This window comes from Miscanthus floridulus, chromosome 7 (genome assembly GCF_019320115.1).
Source record: "Miscanthus floridulus cultivar M001 chromosome 7, ASM1932011v1, whole genome shotgun sequence".
Taxonomy (NCBI): Eukaryota; Viridiplantae; Streptophyta; class Magnoliopsida; order Poales; family Poaceae; genus Miscanthus; species Miscanthus floridulus.
Genome location: NC_089586.1, coordinates 103,125,451 through 103,145,907, shown reverse-complemented (window position 1 = coordinate 103,145,907; position 20,457 = coordinate 103,125,451).

Below are 20,457 nucleotides of genomic sequence, written 5' to 3'. Positions count from 1 at the left end.
AAACTCATTGTTCAAATTTGGGACAATTTTGCATACTTCAAATTTGAACTGCAGGTGCATGAAATAATGGAATTTGGTGATTCAAAAAATGATATTCATGATATTTGATGTATGTTGAGGCCGTATCCAGGAACTCACGTGAAATGTCGAGCATCTTGTTGACGTAACATGACGAGGTACTTGCGGAAAAAGTGTATTTAAATCATTTTGGGTCTCAAATTTTGGTTCGAACTTGTCATTTTTTAAAATTTCAAATTTGAAAGGTTCAAATTTTATCAAATGACAAGATGACCAAAATAAAAGTTGTAGATCTTGATGAGTTGAACAACTTTTGTATTCATCACTTTTACATCTGAAATCATTTAGGGTTTTAAAATTTAGTTGGAACTTGTCAAATTTCAAATTTTAAAATGTGTAAAACATTGTCACATCCAAGTTGGATCAAACTTAAATGCTGAATCATGATTTTAGAAATTTTTAGGAAAAAAAACCATCACATTTGGAATTAGTATGAGGGAGAACAACTAGTTACAAAGTTTACCCATGATCATCTATAACAGTGTGATTTCTCTTTTTAATCTGTGGGTCAACTTTGTAACTAGTTTTTCTTTCTCGTACTAACTCCAAATCTGATGATTTTTTTCCTAAAATTTTCTAAAATCATTCTCTATCAATTTATTTTGTTGGTTTTGTCAATATATACATATGAAAAGTTTGAGCAATTTAAATTTTGAATTTAAAAAAAATACAACTTCAGACAAGATTTTGGTACCCCAAATGATTTCAGCTGAAAAAGTGATAAATACCAAAGTTGAATAACTCATCAAGATCTACAACTTTTGTATTGGTCATTTCTTCATATGACAAAGTGGTAATGACATTGTTCACAAATGTGACACATCTCTCGTATGGTTTTATAAACTATATGAGATATGTGCAAGATTAGTGAACAATGTGTGCTAAGAATTTGTCAAATGAAAAAATGACCAAAATAAAAGTTGTAGATATTAATGAGTTGAACAACTTTGGTACTCATCACTTTTTATGTTGAAATCAATTTGGGTCTTAAATTTTAGTTCGAGCTTGTCGTTTTTCAAAATTTCAAATTTGAAAGGTTCAAATTTTGTCAAATGACAAGATTACTAAAATAAAAGTTGTAGATCTTGATGAGTTGAACAACTTTTGTATTCATCACTTTTTATGTTGAATTCATTTTGGGTCTCAAATTTTGGTTCGAACTTGTCATTTTTTAAACTTTCAAATTTGAAAGGTTCAAATTTTGTCAAATGACAAGATGACCAAAATAAAAGTTGTATATCTTGATGAGTTGAACAACTTTTGTATTCATCACTTTTACATCTGAAATCATTTAGGGTTTTAAAATTTGGTTGGAACTTGTCAAATTTCAAATTTTAAAATGTGTAAAACATTGTCACATCCAAGTTTGATCAAACTTAAATGCTGAATCATGATTTTAGAAATTTTTAGAAAAAAAAACCATCACATTTGGAATAGTGTGTACTTTTGAACGTGTGGTTTGTAATATATTGTGGATTTCGGACAAATTTGGTCGTTTGTGATATATAAATGTGGTTTGTGACATATTGGTGTTGATTTGTGGTTTGTGATATATATATGCTTTTGTTGTTTACATGGAAAAGCAAAAAACAAAAAAAAAGAATTTTAGAGGTGGCTTCCCCGAGTGCCTGTGCTGTGGCACTCGGGAAAGAGGGATTTAAAAAAAAACAAATTTCTTTACCGAGTGCCTGAGCTGCGGCACTCGGTAAAGAGTATTTAAAAAAAATTCAAAAATCTTTCCCGAGTGTTGCACTCTGGGAAGAAAATAAAAAAAAACGGCGTCGGCCGTCGGCCAACGACGTCAAGTCTTCTCCGAGTGCACGATTTTCGACACTCAGGGAATGCGCCTTTCCCATGGGGGGATTAGCCGGAGGCTCTTCCCCAAGTGTTACACTCGGGGAAGGTTTCTCCGAGTGCAACTGGCACTCGGAAAAGCCAGCAGTTCCTGTCGTGACCGCTGTGCTTTCACGGGCTAAACCAAACCCATAGCGTCTTTTCTTTTCTCCTAACGTAACAAGCCTTGCAGTTCTACGCTGTCCCCTCTCTCTCGGTCTCGGCAATGTGTAGCCGACCGCTGCCTACATCTCCTGATCTGTTTCCGCTTTTGTGCATGTAAACTGTAAAGCGAAGCGGGAGTAGTACAGTACAGTCGCCAAAAAAAAATGGCGTCGTCGTGAAGAAAAGCAGGCAGGCAGCCGTGTGCGTCCGCCTTTAACTGATCGAATTCAGTTTCTGCACTCACTGGCTGTCTGTTTGGTAGAACTGGAAACGCAGCAGTGCTGCTTTTTTTTCTTCTTCCGTTTCTGGGCGCCCCCCGGCACGAGCCAGTGAGGTCTCGTCGCCGTCGACGCGATCCGGACGGAAAACCTCTCCTTTCGCGCGCGCTACCTGACGCCGGCGCAGCTGTGTGTGCAAGCAAGGGTGTTACGATCCGGTGACTAAAATTTAGGAGGTACGTTGAGAGGATATTGTATAGAGTATTCGGATACTAATAAAAAAACAAATTACATAATCCGTCAATACTCCACGATACGATTTTTTTAAGCCTAATTAATCCGTCGTTAGCATATGTTTACTGTAGCAAAACATTGTCAAGTCATAGCCTAATTAGGCTTAAAAGATTCGTCTCGCAAATTAGTCGCAAACTATGTAATTAGTTTCGTAATTAGTCTATATTTAATACTCTATGCATGTGTCCAAACATTCGACGGGACAGCGACTAAAATTTAGGAGGTGCAACCAAACACCCCCTAAGTCGCTGTCGTGGGTGGCGCTGGAGCGCGTAGTCAGGTCAGATGGGCAGGCATGCTTGCTCGCTTGAACTTATCAGCCGCTTTATCAGCTAAAATCTACAGTATTTTTCTCGATTTTATTTGCTATTTGAAAATTTTCTTTTTTTATATGGTCATTATTTTTGTGTAATTCATAGGTAGGATTAGTGTAGCTTAAGATTATTGTGAATTTTTTGTTTTTTTCTCAATTTTATTTGCTTTTTGAAAATTTTCTTTTTTTATATGTTTGGTTAACTGAAGGCTCAAAGATTTTGTACTTGTCATGTGAGTGTGCAAACGAGCCTAATCACTTGATTCGGTTTTGTATAAATCTTGTGATGCATATGGTTTTATCACATGAATACTTGGCATTATTAAATCTGTGTGATTTTGTAGTTCTTGTCACCCGAGTGAATGCCTCATTTGCTTTCAGTCCATTATTTATGTGATTTGACCATACCAATTACTCGAGTAATAAAAACCTACGGATCACCCGAATTACCTATAGACAGCAAAAAGAATACTTGTACTTGACGATCCAGGCGTACTTTTTGCCGTCCTCTTGTTGTCTTTAAAGCTCTCGACTGGCTCTGCGTATCCCCTTGAGAGGCTGAAAACGTATCGCAGCGTTGATCAACACGGAGAAGCTGGATTAGAGTGGCACGGAACGTCTGGGCCTGAGTAGGGCGACGGAAGATCACGTCCGCAGCAGGCGTTCCCTTGCCTGCAAGGAAACGATCTGGAGCGCTTTCCCTTGGCCTCACCCTCACTCGCAACAGGCAGGGTCAGGCGGACGGACTTCCATGTCATTGCCCACGAGCCAGGGAACGCACAGTCCTAAGTAAGGGCGCGTTTAGTTTCGAAAATTTTTAGCTTTTGGTTACTGTAGCACTTTCGTTTGTATTTGGCAAAAATTATCCAATTATGGACTATTTAGGCTTAAAAGATTCGTCTCGCCAATTACAGGCAAACTGTACAATTAGTTATTCTTTTTACCTACATTTAATGCTCCATGCATGTGCCGCAAGATTTGATGTGACGAAGAATCTTGAAAATTTTTGATTTTTGGGTGGGATCGCCTAACCGGAATACTGGCCAATAGCAGTAGTACACTTACTTACACAAGCAATAACAAACAAAATCTTTGCCGAACACGCCTCGCAGCAAAATCGTGTGAAGCCGCTGCTGGCCCACACCCTTTCCCCCACAAGATTTGAATTTGATCTCGCGGTGCCGTGCTTTTGGAACGTCCATCCATCCAAAGGCCAAAGAAAAGGCCACCTCTTTCGCCCAAAAGCCAGCCGAGCCCGGGTCCCCTCCTCCCCCCTCCTCTCCTCTGCTACTGGTCCCGGTCCCGAAAGGCCGAAACGCAACGAACCATCGCCGTGTTCGGCTGGGGCTGGCTGGGCTAGCCAGCTCCCTCACATGAACACTGTTTCAATAAACCAGCCACCACTCGCTTTTCGCTCCGCGCATTGTGTCACCCGCGCCCCGCGCCCGCTGGCCGCCCGCAGGCCAAGGCGGCTGGCACCGGCAGGCGCAGCGACCGACCGCACCCGCACCCGCGCCCGCTGGCCGCCCGCAGGCCAAGGCGGCTGGCAGTCTGGCACCGGCAGGCGCAGCACCCGCGCCCGCGCTGGGAGAGAAGAGCCGTCCGTCCCTCGCTCTCGCTGTTGCCGCGCGGTTTTGGCAGCTGCCCGCCCGCCCGCCCGTTCCGTCCAATCCAACTGTTTCGCAGCGGCAGAGGACAAGCCGGGAGTCCGGCGTGAGGGAGAGATCACATCGTGCCGGCCGGCCGGCCGGCCTGCCGCGCGCTGTTCTGGTGGCCGGCCAGCGGGGGCGCGCGACGCCGGGGCCGCCCACGCTCCACGCCCCACGCCTTGCCGTCCGTCCGTGTCATCACTACTGTATTTACGTGTGCGTGTGCATCGATCTACTCGACTCCCTTGCCTGCTCTCTGCCTCACTCCAGTACTCCACCGTACGTGGGGCTGGCCTGTCTGGGAGATCGGCGCGTATCTGTGGTCGTGGACCGCATGCCTCCATCTCTCTCTCTCTCTCTCTCTGCGATGGAGCCAGGCAGGGCCCCGGCCCCTGGACATGAGTATGGCGTACTGTATGGACATCAGGACATGGACCCCCTTCTCGCCTTGCCTTGCAAGTGGCCCCTTCCCTCTCGCTGTGCTGACGATGAGCTAGTCCTCGGTCCAATCGATGCCACGCATCACGAGGCCGTGTCCTGGAACCACAGCCACCTGCTCGGGGTTTTCTACTGATTTTCTAGTACCACGCAGCAGACGGCTAGACGTAGCCTCCGTCCGTCTCCGGTACAACGGCCTGTTCGCTGGTTGGTTTCTTGGCTGGTTTGGGCTGGCTGGTGCTGGTTTGTTGTGAGAGGAAAACACTGTTGGCTGGCTGGTTTGGGCTGGCTGAAACCAACAAGCGAACAGGGTGAAGAATGCGGCAAAAAAAAAAAAAAAAAAAAACAGAGCCGCTTGGTCCGGGATTACTTTGCAAAAAATATAATAGTACAGTACTAGTATGTAACGTTCCTTGCCAATCATGTCTTAGAGCTGTCTGTCAAATACGTACATTAGGTGGAGCGTTTGCATCCGTGCGGACGTTGCAGTTGATCTGGACCTTGCACTAACTAGACTGTCCTAATTAAGTGCTTAAATCCAAGACTAAAGTTTAGGGGTAGATGTCACACTGGATGTCACATCGAGTATTCAGATAATAATAATAAAACAAATTACAGAAATCCTCAGTAATCTACTAAATGAATTTATTAAGTCCAATTAATTTATCATTAGCACATATTTACTGTAGCATCACATTGTCAAATTATGGGCTAATTAGACTTAAAAATTCGTCTCGCAAAGTAGTCATAATCTATGTAATTAGTTATTTTTTAATCCATATTTAATACTCCATATATATATATGTGAAATCTTCGAGGGGGATAAAGAGTAAACTTTATGGAAAGGAACTCAGGAAGCCCAGCTAACCCGGTCGATGCGGCCTCTTTTCCTCAACCTGTACACTGCACTGTTCGAGAGCAATCGGACTGCGCGCGCGCGGATTGTTGTCTCTACAGCACCGGGACGACGACGAAACCTATGCACGGACGGTTGCTGTGCGAAAGCGGCGACCCATAAAAGTACATTAGCTTGAAAAGAATGGATCGTCGCTGCTGCTAAGCTCCTTGGATTAGCAAAAAGGCGCTTCTCCAGCTAGCGTGTGCATGCATGCAACGCGGCGAGGGAGAGAGAGGACACATGCGGTGGTAGGGGTAGGGACTAGGGAGCAATCGGGGGCGCATGGCGACGTAAACAAATGTGGAGCCTGTCGTCGCCACGCTCCCGGGTTTTAAATTAAGAAATGGAGCTGTCTATCAGCTTCATGATCAGGAGCACGTTCTCAATCGCCTACTGTAGGAGTCTCAAGATCCTCTGCATTCGTGTTTCCCGTTGCTAAGGGCGTCCTCAACCGCCTTTACAAAACGCTAGCTGATGTGGAGCCAAAAAACAATTAAAAAAAGAAGTCAATAGTTGTAAGTTTGTCGCAGACTTCTCGCTAGCGCGGTGTGTTTTCTGTTTCTCTTTCTTCCTAATTGGTCAGATGCTCCTTCTCGCTAGCAAGCTGCACAACTATTGGGGGACACCCTAACACGTTTCGGATCCTTATCCCTCTACCTCCTTATATATGTTTTACACTGCTGATTGATGAAGAAAAATCGGTTGCCCTTCATGCAATTGACTCTACAGTGCACGCCGTTACGTGGAGGGCGATCGAGAGGAGGGGCATGGACAGAGAAGGGTTGGAGGGGAAAGAACCAGGTGAGTAGGAGGAGGCACCATCAGGTGGAAGCGTGGAGGGGTGACCACGAAGAAGGGCGTGTTCAGAGAAGAGTTGGGTGGAGAAGAACCAGGTAGGCGGGAGGAGGCATTCACTACTTAGAACAGACTTTAGAACGGTGTCCCAATTTGACATTAGCCTCGGCATTTTTTGCCCCTGGGACTAGAGAGGCTTTAGTCCCGGTTGGTATCTCCAACCGAGACTAAAGGTCCCTGCCCAACGGCTAAACCGGGACTAAAAGTCCTCCAACCTTTAGTCCCGGTTGGTAATACCAATCCAGACTAAAGGTAGACCCTTTACTCCCGGTTGGTAACACCAATCGGGACTAAAGGTCCCCGGATGGGTTAGTTCAAAAGGAAAGCATCCCATCCATTGTTAGATGTGTTGTGTAGGAGGGGTGGTAAGCTACGCGCGAGGCAGTGCGTGAGGTCTTAGGTTCGAATCTCACGAGGCACAGCGGTGGGAGGCATTATTTTTTTTAAAGCTGGGAGGATCTTTAGTCCCGGTTGTGGCAAACCGGGACTAAAAAACAACACCTTTAGCCCCGGATTGCTAGTCCCAGTTGGGAAACCGGGAGTAAAGCTAGTTCCTAACCGGGACTATATGTCATTTCTGTAGTAGTGATTGGGCAAGGAGCATGCGTCAGTTGGGAGCAGGTGCCGGGTGTGGAGGACTAGAGGAGGAGGTGACGTCGGGCATGGAGGAGGTGGCAGACGAGGAGGAGGAAGTGTCGGGTGGGGAGAAATTGGCGTAGCGAGTGGAAAACCAATAAAATGGAAAAGTAGGGACTCCCTACTTCACTCGTGGGAATGGATAGTAGAGGATAATTTAGATAGTCACCAAATCAAGGGGGGTTATGTAGGTAGCTTGTTTTTGGTTTCGAATTGTGGGCTATAAACAAATAGCGGCATCTTCTTCCCATGAGCTAGAAAGCTATAGCGCAGCTATAGTGAAACTATAATAGATAGCAATGTTTAAGAGTTATGTAGCATACAAGCTGATGAGAAAATGTATTAGACGATTTTTACAGTTTCTAGGATAGATAGTGCTCAACAAAACTACCTATGTACCTCTATTTATTGAAGATGAACCATGTTATTTTTTTAACAATCTATAGAGGTTAGATGTTAAGAACAAAAGGAGAGTTTAGTTCAAGTACATGAAAGTTCAAGAAACAAGGAGGGAGGGAAAGAAAATAGGAGCCAAACAAGTTACAAGTTAGCCCTAGTTTTGGCACCGCTGCTCGAACAGCTTTTGAATCTGTTTTACTGCTCCACCAACCAAACGGCCTCCCATCAAACTGCTTCACATGAGAATCCCTTGAAATCTCGCTGACTGGAGGTGGAGGGTGGCACTGCCTACCGGCTTCTTCAATTCCTAGATAGCTGCTTCGGCATGGCGTGGGTGGTAAGAGAGCGTGTGACGAAGGTGACGGGATGGTGCCGCAGAGAGGGCGCGACAAAGATGGCGTGGGCGAGGTGGAGAGGGCTTTGACATGGGCACGGAGGAGAGGGTTTAGGCACAACAGAGACGGAGATGGTCCGCGCGTGAGGCGAGTTGGCTTGCCGGGGGAGACGGGATAAGGAGTAGAGAGAATAGAAAGGAAAAAGAAATAAGAGAGGAAAATGATTGAAGAAAAAGAAAAGAAAAAGGGAAATGATATTATGGTTTATGTTTTTCAACATCGATGTGAAGTTGTTTTACCAAACATTTTTCTAACTAGTGAAGTTGAAGCTAGAAAAAGTTGTTTCTTCAAAGAAGCTACAACTGCAGCTATTTGTAATGAAGATAGAGCTCTACCAAACAGACCCTTCATTATAGAGTAATATACATGGAGCCATATAGACCATGATCTCAGGCTAATATAGCCAAGCCGAAAGAAGCCAATACTTTTTTTTGCTCCTCCGGCTCCTTGGCTAGTGGAGCATGAAGCAAGAGCCTGAGTCGGAGCAGGGAAGAAGCGAGACCAAACATGTCCAAATTAAAGTTGAATAACTCTCATGGCATTCTTTTTTTTTATCTCTTTTAGCATTGTATTTCAAAGATTTTCCCTATTCAAATCCAAGGTTCATTCGATGTTGATTTCCTTGAATTGCTTTTTCTATGCAATGAAAAGAAAAAGCATGTATTTGGACCTCGGGACCTACTCATGTAGGCCATGGACTTTCTTCAGTGCAGAGGATCCATGGAGAAGAAAAATGTAAGCTGGCCATGTACTCCATTGTCACACCTGTCATATGTACTCCCTCCATCTCTACTATAATGGACCAATCAAAATTATACTAGGTTCCCCTAGGAAAATGCTCCCCGCTGAGAGCCTCCAACCATTGGGTACCTAGGAAAATACACACAAGATTTTATCTCCGTTAAAATCAAGGGCTAATAAAAAATCTAAACCAAATCTGATGGCCACTATTCGATGTGTGATGCCAGGCTTCTCACCCGGCTTCTCACCCCCTGAAAGGTCCTTGTGTGGTTTTGATAATTGAGTGACAACCTAGGTGGACTAATTGTGTTTATGTGAGATACACAGGTGATTAGTCCATAGGTACATGTGTGTGAGCAACATATGCCATAAAGGTGAAAATGGCTCAGAGATGTTGCAAAGCTCACACATATGATGATGAAGGAGCTCATTGAACATGAGATATGACATTGAGTCATGTGATCAAGGTGGAGAAGATCAAGGCAAGACTTGACTTGATAGACCAGTTGCAAGCGTGAAGGGCAAGTCGGAGGCTTTGGAGCGATGGACCGCGTGGCGGTGAAGCTTGAGCAAGACTTGCCACCGATGGACGAAGGCAACGGTGAAAAGCAAGTGAAGTTAAGATCGATGAACCAATATGATCATGTGATGATATGAAGTGGATCATATCATTGTTGATCATGTTGGTGCATGTGTTGCATCAAAAATGGAGGAGATAGAATGGAATGCGCAAGGCAAATGTATAACCTAGGGCATTTCATTTCACCGGTCATAGGTGTGTAGAGAAGTTGATGACCGGGTTTAAGATAGATGGTCGTACAATCAAGAGGGGCAAACTTGTTTGCATATCGGTCATCTAGTGCCACTCGAGTGATCTAACTTTGCATCGTCGCTAGGATCGAGTGGCGTGGCAAGTTGAGTGGCTAATCCTTTCGAAAATGATTGTGAAAATGCTAACACACATACACATGGTGGTGTACACTTGGTGGTGTTGGCACATTTACAAAGGAGATGAAGTTGGAGTTGATGTGGATCAACTCGGCGATGAAATGGAGGCGAGAAGGGTTCGAAACTTCACCGGCGCCCTATATAGAAAAGATAGGGTTTCACAGAGTGCACCGGACATTGGGGTCCTGCGTCTGGTTAGTGGCAGCAGTGAAGGTGCAAGCGTCGGTCTTCGATCAGACACTGGGACACTTCATGACCAGATGCTGGGTAGGTGCGTCCAGTCCCGCTGACGTGGTGGCACAGAGAAAAGGAGAAAGGACTGGACGCTGATGCTGTGTCCGATCGTGACCGACCGGACACGTCCGGTCGTGGTTGAGCAGCTCTAGGAGCTTACTAGAAGTGACCGGACGCTGGAGTCCTGTGTCCAGTCTTGGCACTATGCTACGTACGGTCATCATTTGACCGTTGAGATCAAGCGACTGAGGTTGAACGGAGGCAACACGTTGCGAGCATCCATTGACCGAACGCTGAGGTCCTGCGTCCGGTCGATCTAACTGAAGCGTCCGGTCACCCCGAGCTGTGGCCAGTGAAGGGGTACAATGGCTCTATTTTCATGGGGGCTATAAATAGAAGTGGTGGTGTAAGGTCGAGAAGGCGGACTAGAGGGGGGGTGAATAGTCTTTTCTAAAATTAAACGTGTCGGCTAACCGAAACAAGTACGGAATTAAAATGATCGGTCTAGCCAAGACTACACCCCTCTATCTATGTTCACTAGCACCTTCCAAAGATACTAATCAAGTGGTGGTGTAATTTCTTATGTTCTTCACAAGAGTTTTTTAGAAATGAGTTTTCGTTTTCTAAGTTCAATGTTTTAGCTTTCTCATTTTCTAAAGACATGGTCATACTAGCAAGTCTACTAACAAGCTCATCATATGAATCAACATGATCAACCACATTATCATTTGATACCTTGGTGTCACCTTGTGACATGAGACAATGTGGTGTGGTTGGAGAGCATGTAGTAGCATCTTCATCATGGCTTGAGCATGAACCATCATCACCAACAAGTGTGCATGGGGTAGCATCATCACTTGCAACACTTGTGGCATCATCATCAACCTTGTCAAGTGAACTTGTAGTGGATCGATCATCATCATCATCACTTGACCATGAGGTGGAGCAATCTTCCACAATCACCAAATTGTGGTTATGCTCAACACACTCATGTGCCTCCTTCTTTGGTTCATCCTCCTTCTTGAATTTACCATCATCCCATGTGGAGGAATCACCGAAGGTTTCCTTGATGGACTCCCATATCTCACGAGCGGTTCCCTTGATGTTTACTTGTTTCATCAAATCAAAGCTTAAAGCATCCATTAGAAAACAACAAGCATGTGCATCAAATTCATAGAGAACTCTTTGAGCTTTGGTGAGATTTCTATGATCCAAGACATGGGTGAGACCACTTGTGACAACCCACCAAAATTTAGGTCCCTTTGCACGAAAATGATCAAGCATGTGATTTTTCCAAAGTGCAAAGTTTGTGCCATAAAAAATGTGTGCCTCACAAACATCTAGCCCATTAGACGTCATCCTCTCAGGTCGGTGAAGACCACAAATGAGAGACCGGGCTCTGATACCACTTGTAAGGTCGAGATGGCGGACTAGAGGGGGGGTGAATAGTCTTTTCTAAAATTAAACGTGTCGGCTAACCGAAACAAGTGCGGAATTAAAATGATCGGTCTAGCCAAGACTACACCCCTCTATCTATGTTCACTAGCACCTTCCAAAGATACTAATCAAGCAACAAAGGTGCCGGGCTAGCTAGAGCTCACCTAACTAATTCTAGGAGCAAGGTCACACAAACCTATGCCATTAGTACTTTAAGCAACAAGGAAGCTCCTACACATGCTAGTAAGCAAAAACACAAAGCCAACTAAGCTCACTAGCAATGCTCAATAACAAGGCAACCAATGCCAAATTAGAGAGCGCAAATACTTAGCTACACAAACTAAACAATGTGACTAACAAGGTTACACAAACCAAATTAGCCACGCAAGGGAGCTACTTCTATGCTACACAAGCAAGAAGGTAACTAGTAAGCTACACAAGCTAACTAATTACAAGAGCAACAACACAAGCTTAATGTATATGAAAATAATCGCAAGCTTGTGTAATGGGGATGCAAACCAACAGGAAGAACAAGGTTGACATGATGATTTTTCTCTCGAGGTTCACGTGTTTGCCAACACGCTAGTCCCCGTTGTGTCGACCGCTCACTTGGTGGTTCGGCGGCTAATTAGCATCACCCGCCAAGCCCGCACGTCGGGCGCCGCAAGAACCTACCCCAAAGGTGAGGGTAGCTCAATGACACGATTTACTAAAGTTGCTCTTCGCGACTCCCGCGGGGCGAGCACAATACCCCTCACAAGCTCTTCTCTGGAGCACCGCACAAACTTCTTATGGGCTTCAACGGAGACCACCACCAAGCTATCTAGGAGGTGGCAACCTCCAAGAGTAACAAGCACCACCGGCTTGCAAATCGATCACCTAATGCCACTCGATGCAACCTCATGATGTAATCGCACTAGAATCGCTCACTCACACAATCGAATGATCACTATCATGTGTGAGATGGAGGGCTCCCAAGCACTCTCAAGCATGGACACAAAGTCCCCCAAGGTGCTCAGCTCTTCAAAACTACAGCCATGGCCGAAGGCCACTTCTATTTATAGCCCCAAGGGCTAAACTAGTCATTACCCCTTCACTGGGCGTTTTTTGGGCTGACCGGATGCAGCACCGAACACGCCAACCACGAATACCGGACATGTCCGGTTGCTATACCAGACGTGTCTGGTAGCTGTCTGACCGCCATGTGTCCTATCGTTGCCTCCAACGGCTCTCTGAATAGATGATCGGACGCTCAGCACGAAATGACCGGACGCTCAGCCGCTGAGTCCGGTCGAGTCTAGTAAGCCTCCAGGGCCGACCAGACGCGTCAGTTAGAAACTGACCGGACGCTGAGCCTCAGCGTCCGGTCGAGTACAGTAAGCACGCACCGACGATCGGATGCGTCTGGTCACACCAGACCGAATGCTGCCAGTGTCCGATCGACTGCACTACCGAACACTGCTCTTTCTGACTCACACCGGACGCGTCCGATGTGGCGACCAGACGCGTCCGATCACTGAGTACGCCGCCAAATACCGGACGTGTTCGGTCGCCATACCGGACGCGTCTGGTCACTCTGTAACCAGCGCGACTCACTCGTTTTCATCACCAACTTCTTCTCCTTTGCAGATGTGCCAACACCACCAAGTGTACACCATCATGTGTATGCGTGTTAGCATTTTCACAATCATTTTTTAAAGGATGTTAGCCACTCAACTTGTCATGCCACTCGATCCTAGTCACGATGCAAAGTTAGATCACTCGAGTGGCACTTGATGACCGATATGCAAACAAGTTTGCCCCTCTTGATAGTATGGCCATCTATCCTAAACTCGGTCATAAACTTCTCTACACACCTATGACCGGTGAAATGAAATGCTCTAGGTTATACCTTTGCCTTGCGCATTCCATTCCATCTCCAATGTCGATGCAACACATGCACCAACATGATCAACAATGATATGATCCACTTCATATCATCACGTGATCATATTGGTTCATCAATCTTGACTTCACTTGCTTTCATCATTGCCTTCGTCCATCGGTGCCAAGTCTTGCTCAAGCTTCACCGCCACGTGGTCCATCGCTCCAAAGCCTCCGACTTGCCCTTCACGCTTGCAACCGGTCCATCAAGCCAAGTCTTGTCTTGATCTTCACCACCTTGATCACATGACTCAATGTCACGTCTCATGTGCAATGAGCTCCTTCATCATCACATGTGTGAGCTTTGCAACATCTCCAAGCCATTTTCACCTTCATGGCATATGTTGCTCACACACATGTACCTGTGGACTAATTACCTATGTATCTCACATAAACATAATTAGTCCACCTAGGTTGGCACTCAATTACCAAAACCACATAAGGACCTTTCAGGTGGTCAGTATTTGGCTGAGAGCTTGGCAGAGCTGAGCACACTAGAGCCTTGGTGGCTTATGTGGTGGTGCTTGGGAGCCCTCTAACTCACTCTAGCTTGATAGTGTTCATCTGATTAAGTGAGTGAGCGATTCTAGTGCGATTGCATCGTGAGGTTGCATCGAGTGGCACTAGGTGATCGAGTTGCAAGCTGGTGGTGCTTGTTACTCTTGGAGGTTGCCACCTCCTAAATGGCTTGGTGGTGGTCTCCGTCGAAGCCCGCAAAAAGCTTGTGCGGTGCTCCGAAGTAGAGCTTTGTGAGGGGCATTGTGCTCACCCCGTTGGAGCCATGAAGAGCAACTCTAGTAAAGCATGTCATTGAGCTACCCTCACTTTTAGGGTAGGTTCTTGTAGTGCCCGACATGTGGGCTTAGCGGGTGATGCCAATTAGCCGCTGAACCACCAAGTGAGCGGTCGACACAACGGGGAATAGCGTGTTGGCAATCACGTGAACCTCAAGAGAAAAATCACTGTGTCAACTTTGTTCTTCCCATTGGTTTGCATCCTCATTACACAAGCTTGTAATTACTTTCATATACATTGTGCTTGTGTAGTTGCTCTTGTAATTAGTTTGGTTGTGTAGCTTACTAGTTACCTTCTTGCTTATGTAGCATAGAAGTAGCCCCCTTGCATGGCTAATTTGGTTTGTATAACCTTGTTAGTCACATTGCTTAGTTTGTGTAGCTAAGTAATTGCACTCTCTAATTTGGCATTGGTTGCCTTGTTATTGAGCATTGCTAGTGAGCTTAGGTGGCTTTGTGTTTTTGCTTACTAGCATGTGTAGGAGCTACCTTGTTGCTTAAAGTACTAGCGGCATAGGTTTGTGTGACCTTGCTTCTAGAATTGGTTAGGTGAGCTCTAGCTAGCCCGGCACCTTTGTTGCTTAATTAGGATCTTTGCCTAGGTGCTAGAGAACATAGATAGAGGGGTGTAGTCTTGGCTAGACCGATAGTTTCAGTTCTGCACTTATTTCGGTTAGCCGGCGTGATTAAGTTTTAGTAATGACTATTCACCCCCCTCTAGTCACCATCTCGACCTTACACCCCCGCACCCTCACATTTCAACGCACGACACCATGATTCAACGCTCCAACCACGATGGAAGCCAATCATCACCAATAAAAAAAAGAACGACGTTCAAAACCTTTAGTGTCGCCGCTGTGCCGATGGACGTTCCAAACCTTCTGGGCTGCCACCGCGCTGATCGCCCATGCCCATGCCCTTCGTGGAGGGGAGGAGGAAGCCACGGTGCCCGTACGTCGTTGCGTGGCTTCGCCAATCGCCCATGCCCACACCATTCGTGGAGGGGAGGAGGAAGCCACGGTGGCTGGTGTGATCCTCCCGGGTCTCCATCGTCGATACGGCGCCTCCAGCCATCAGGAAGGCGAAGGCATACTGAAAGTGCAATCAAGCCCTAATTGTGGGGTTTGGTGATAATGACCACACAATTAGAGGACTTATGAGATTTATCAAGATGACAAGTAGGGAATATATAATCGAGGATGCTATACGAAACGGAGGTGCCCCCAATTATAAATATCGATGGCTTCAAACTCAAAGGAGGTTTAAACTATTTTATATTTTGAATTTGAGTATAGGAAAAGCCGTACTATAAAGGGGGACACAATGCTTGAGCTAACATATGCTACCAAGTGCTCTATCTTATACCTACATCCTCAATTACTCAGCCAAGACAGCCAGCACTTCACTCTTACCCTTGCTGTCTTGCCTTCTTCGGCAGTGCCTGTAACACCTCTGGTGTTACGGGCTTCCTTAGCACCTAGGTTAGGGTCAATGAAAAACAATTTATATAAACAAAAATAAAATATAACTTGTGTGTAGTACTTAAGTAAAGATGATGAGCAAGTGGTGTAGTTGAAAATGCAACTTTAATTTTTGAAAACAAATGTTGTTAACTAGTGTTCTTGAGAGCTCAAAAATCGAATCTGAAATTTAAACTAGAACTTTCCATTGAATAGACTAGAAATTGAACTTAGGTTATGAACGTCATTTTTGGTGAGTTATATTGAGCAAAATAGTTAAAAGGTGCTTAAATGTTTTGCTCCGATGGGTTAGTATGTAGTATGGGCTATTGAGTGAAATATTCATTGGTTGAAGTTAATAAGGTTTAGACATATTAAAAAATTGCTACAAAAGTGCTAATGGTTGTTAGTTCTAACCGAACCTTGCCCTCTTCTAAGTCTAGAAATGATAGTAGACTATGTCGTTTTGACACTCAAAATCTAACCACATTGTTTAAACACTAACTGCATGTTCTCGTACTATTGGTTGCCTCTAAGTGAGTACTTGAGCATGGCCTTGGTGGTAGTGGTGTTGGGTGTCATGATACCCTCGCAAAAAATTGCCCGAACCTCGTTAAAACGTGTCAAAGTCGTGTCGTTGGCGCTCTGTTCGTGAACTGATGTTCAGAGTGACGAGCTCACATTGCTGAAGCGACCGGATTTCCGCAAAGAGATATCCTCAGAGTCAAAGTGTAATAAGACCGTTGTAGATCATATTACCTAATTTCTAGTCGAATACCACATCCATACAACGATAATATCAGAGTACAAATTGTGCGGAATTACATAAATTATTACATCGCCACATTGGCGGAATCAAAAGTAGCATTCATTTAGAACAGCCTGAAGATAAGATCGCCAAACTCGAGCGTAGGAACGAACCCCTCAACCGTCAAACTCCTCGGAGCTATACTCCTCAGCAGAACCTGTGTGCCAAAATGTATCAGTACGATTTGTACTGGCCACTCCCACCCTATGAGCATTGCTTTGTGAAAATTGAATGCAAGTTGGGTATAATCAAAAGGAACCTATAAAGCTAGGGTTTCCAATGTATTAGCATATCAAGTGTGTAATAATAGTTGGTCAAGTTTTAACACCAATCCCACACATTCCATCCCATTTCCATCCAGAGCCAGGTTTCGATCCTAGGACCGATATACCACCATCTCCACACCATCACCATACCATCGCTCAGTCGACAGGCCAACTCCCTCTCAGCACTGTCTCAAGGCCCATAGCCCCTGGCAATGACCGACACTCTCTCACGGGGAAAGAAAGAGAAGGACTCATCTCATTATCTAGTTTAAGCGAAACCCAGGAAAGGTCCATAGCCGACAAGTCGGCACATGTATTGATCGATCAACCATACACTCTGCAGAGGTTTTACATAACCACAAGATCTGCCTTCCTTGTTGACCATCATCAACTGGGCTGATTTCGGCCGCTTGCTAGCCTAGGATAATGCCACTCTACCATTCAACCCTGGTTCACCCAAGTCTAGTCTGGGGTGGCTGAAACGGTGAGTCATGAGCCAGGTCCACAAGGTCTCCATGAAGTCTCGGAAGGGTGTGGGGGAAATCCTCCGTGCCTCGTACCTCCTTACACTGTCAGCTATCAACCTAGCAGCAGTGGCAAAATCCTACCAAGTAGTCCGGCCGTCCCGCACCATATAGGGCGAGTGGTACGTAAGGCTTCCTGGTGAATCTGAGTACTAGTAAGTCCTTAGGGATGACCAAGCCAGAATGTCTCCATCAGGGTTTCCATTTACCGTGCTACCACAACACCTCCATCCCGGGCTCCTCTCATCACAGGTTCACACCTAGGACCACCTCATATACCATTTACCCACCACAGGTATCCATTCCAGGGGTGCCCAGGTAGCACCCCATGGCAAGACTTGCCCTAGGTTCGTTGTATACTCCAACTTGGTCGACACAACCCTCACCCTCCACACACCCAAGTCACACACGCAGCACTCTCCCCATAGTCCAGATAACACCAGTTTCCACCACGCATTAATGTAGTATAAGCGTAGTAGAAGTATAAGTAATGAAATATAGCAGCAAGCGTGTGTCTAGCCTAATAGCAGGGTATGCAGGGGTAAGGTTGCATCAAGGTAAGGCCATCAAGTAAGCATACTACCATGCAAGTCCTATCATAGTATGATTATAATAGTAAAGTAAAGCAATAGTAGTTCTATATTAGCCATGCGTAATAGGTGCTACGAGATTGGGTGGGATGTGGCACCTTTAGTGTAGTCGTCTCCATACTCCTCACGGTACTCTCGGTCCTCGTCTGCCTGGTTTTCCTTCGAGTCTGCATACGATCGAATTATAGTTGCATTAGCGACGTCTATAGAATGGCACAAAGAAGCAATGAAAATTCAAAAGAGCCAAATGCACTCAAACATGGGTTCATTTCGTAAAGCTCAATTTTAGATGAATTTTGGTCCTGGTCTTGTGTTTTTTGAGTTCATATGATTTAGTTATGAATTTCTGGAGTTTCAATCATTTCTAAAAATGGAAAAGGCTGAATTAATCCTGGGCTGGTACGTGTCACACTGTGACTGGTCCACGTGGCATGCTGATGCCAGCATGACATCAGCATGGCGTCATCATCTCAGTTCCGAGCTGACTGGTGGGGTCCCGCATGGCGGTGTCACTGACATGTGGCCCCGGTCAACGGTCAACGTGACCGGTCAATGGTTAGTATAGGCCGGGCCCAAACTAGGCTGGTTGGGCCTAGATACGGGCTGGGCTTTGGCCCGCCACGTGGCGCGCGCTGGTGCGGCCACGTCGTCTTACTGGGCCACTAACGGGCCGTGGTCCATAGGTGTAGGTGAGGCGCGGTTCATGGTGAACCTGCCTGCGTTGGTCCATAGACCGCAGAGCCGGTCTATGATGGACTTGGTCCACTTACTCCTTCCCAGGGTTCGGTTCACGTGCATGACGTGGTCGTGGTCAGAGCTCGGCAGAGCTGCTCGGGACGTGGTCGACGTGATCGTGGTCGCCGTGATCGTCGTCGGAGCTCAGCGGAGCTGCTTGGGACGTGGTTGGCGAGGTCGTGGTCGGAGCTTAGCGGAGCTGCTCGGGACATGGTCGACGTGATCGTGGTCAGCGTGATCGTCGAGGGAAAACTCCCCTGCTCTTCCCTGACGGGGCTCCCACCAGCGGTGAGGTCACCGGCGAGCCCCCGAGGCGGCGCTAGCGTTCGATTAGGGTAGGCAATAGCTTCTCCATGCCATGGTGACTGCGACGGTGGGGTCGGGGCGACGGCTAGGGCTTCCCAGGGCTCTGGCCACGGTGAACGGCGGCATGGGTTCGTCAGCGTGCATGGACAGGGCTGCAGTGGTAGCGAGAACCCAGTTGGAGGAGCGTATGGGCTCCACGGTGCTTTTATGGCCATGGTGGGCGTGTTGAAGGAGCTCCTGGTGCTCCCAATGGCTCCGGCCATGGTGGTGGGGGCAAAATAGAGGCGATGGCGCTCTGATGAGGTGCGGTGCGGCAACGTAGGACTCTGGTGGGCTTCTTCCTCGGCTAAGGTGAGCGCGGTGTGTCTCTCGTCACGGTGGAGCCAGTCGGGGTGTCAACATCGCCTTTACCGCGACGTAGGAGATGCGGTGGTCTCGCCATGGTTGTGCTCTCAGCCATGGTGAGCGTGCCTGTGCATGTGCGCTCCTGCTCCGATGTACAATGTCATGGCTAGGGTCCTCCTTTTGGCTGTTGGCAGCGCGCACGGCGCGTCCAGGGTCTCGGCAAGCGTGGCCATGGCGGTCTCCCTAACTAACCAGTTGGGCTAGGCCAGAGCTCTAAGCTTCAGCAAGGTTTCGATCATGGCGGTGCATGTTCCATTTTGGCTAAGGAGGTGGTCTCAGCAAGATGGCTCACCGCAGGGTTTGTGGCGGTAGGATGGCGGTGTGGTGGCGAGGCGAGGCCATGATGTGGCTATGCAGTGCCGTGCCGAGCAGCTACGTTGCTATAGCTGATCAGGGCGGCGCTCCTAGCTCCAGCGAGGTTCTCCCCACAGCGGCTCCCTTCTCCTCCTTGCTTTTCCCTCCTCCCTCTCTCTTGGCTTGACACTATGTGGTGCTGTGCCACCAGCGGCAGCGGCGAATGGGCTGAGGGTTAGGGCTCACAGATGTTGGCTTTTATAGCCGAGCTCCAAGGGCTCCAATGGCAGACGGCGATCGGGCGTTGGTGATGCGTGCGGCGCATCCGATGGCTCATGTGCAGTAGCGTAGGCGTGGCGTAAGGGGGAACAAGGTCATGCGATTTGTGTGACCCTAGGCCCGCGTCTGCCATGCTGGTCGGCTCCCGGTCGCGTGGGAGAGGTTGGCGTGGGGAGGAAGAAGACCCTGTTGCTGTGCGGCTGTCAGAGGGGCCCATTTGTTAGCTTGTCCTGATGTGGCGGCGTGCAGTGCGTGACGATTGACGGGCGGGACCGGCTCGTCAGCGGCTTGTGCGCACGCGGGAGGTAGGGTGATGCTGGGCCGGCTTCGTGGGCTACACGCGTGGAAGGGTGGGCGGGCTGGTTCGCAAGGTCGAGCAGGCCTGGGCTGCTGCTGCTCCCTCTTCTTTCCTTTCTCTTTTATTTGTTGCCAATTTGGTTAGGGTTTATCATAAATATTAAGTAAGTTAGTTAAACATCACATAAGGCAAGAGAATCCAAATCACAAGTGGGATTAAGGATGCATGCATGATTTATTTATTT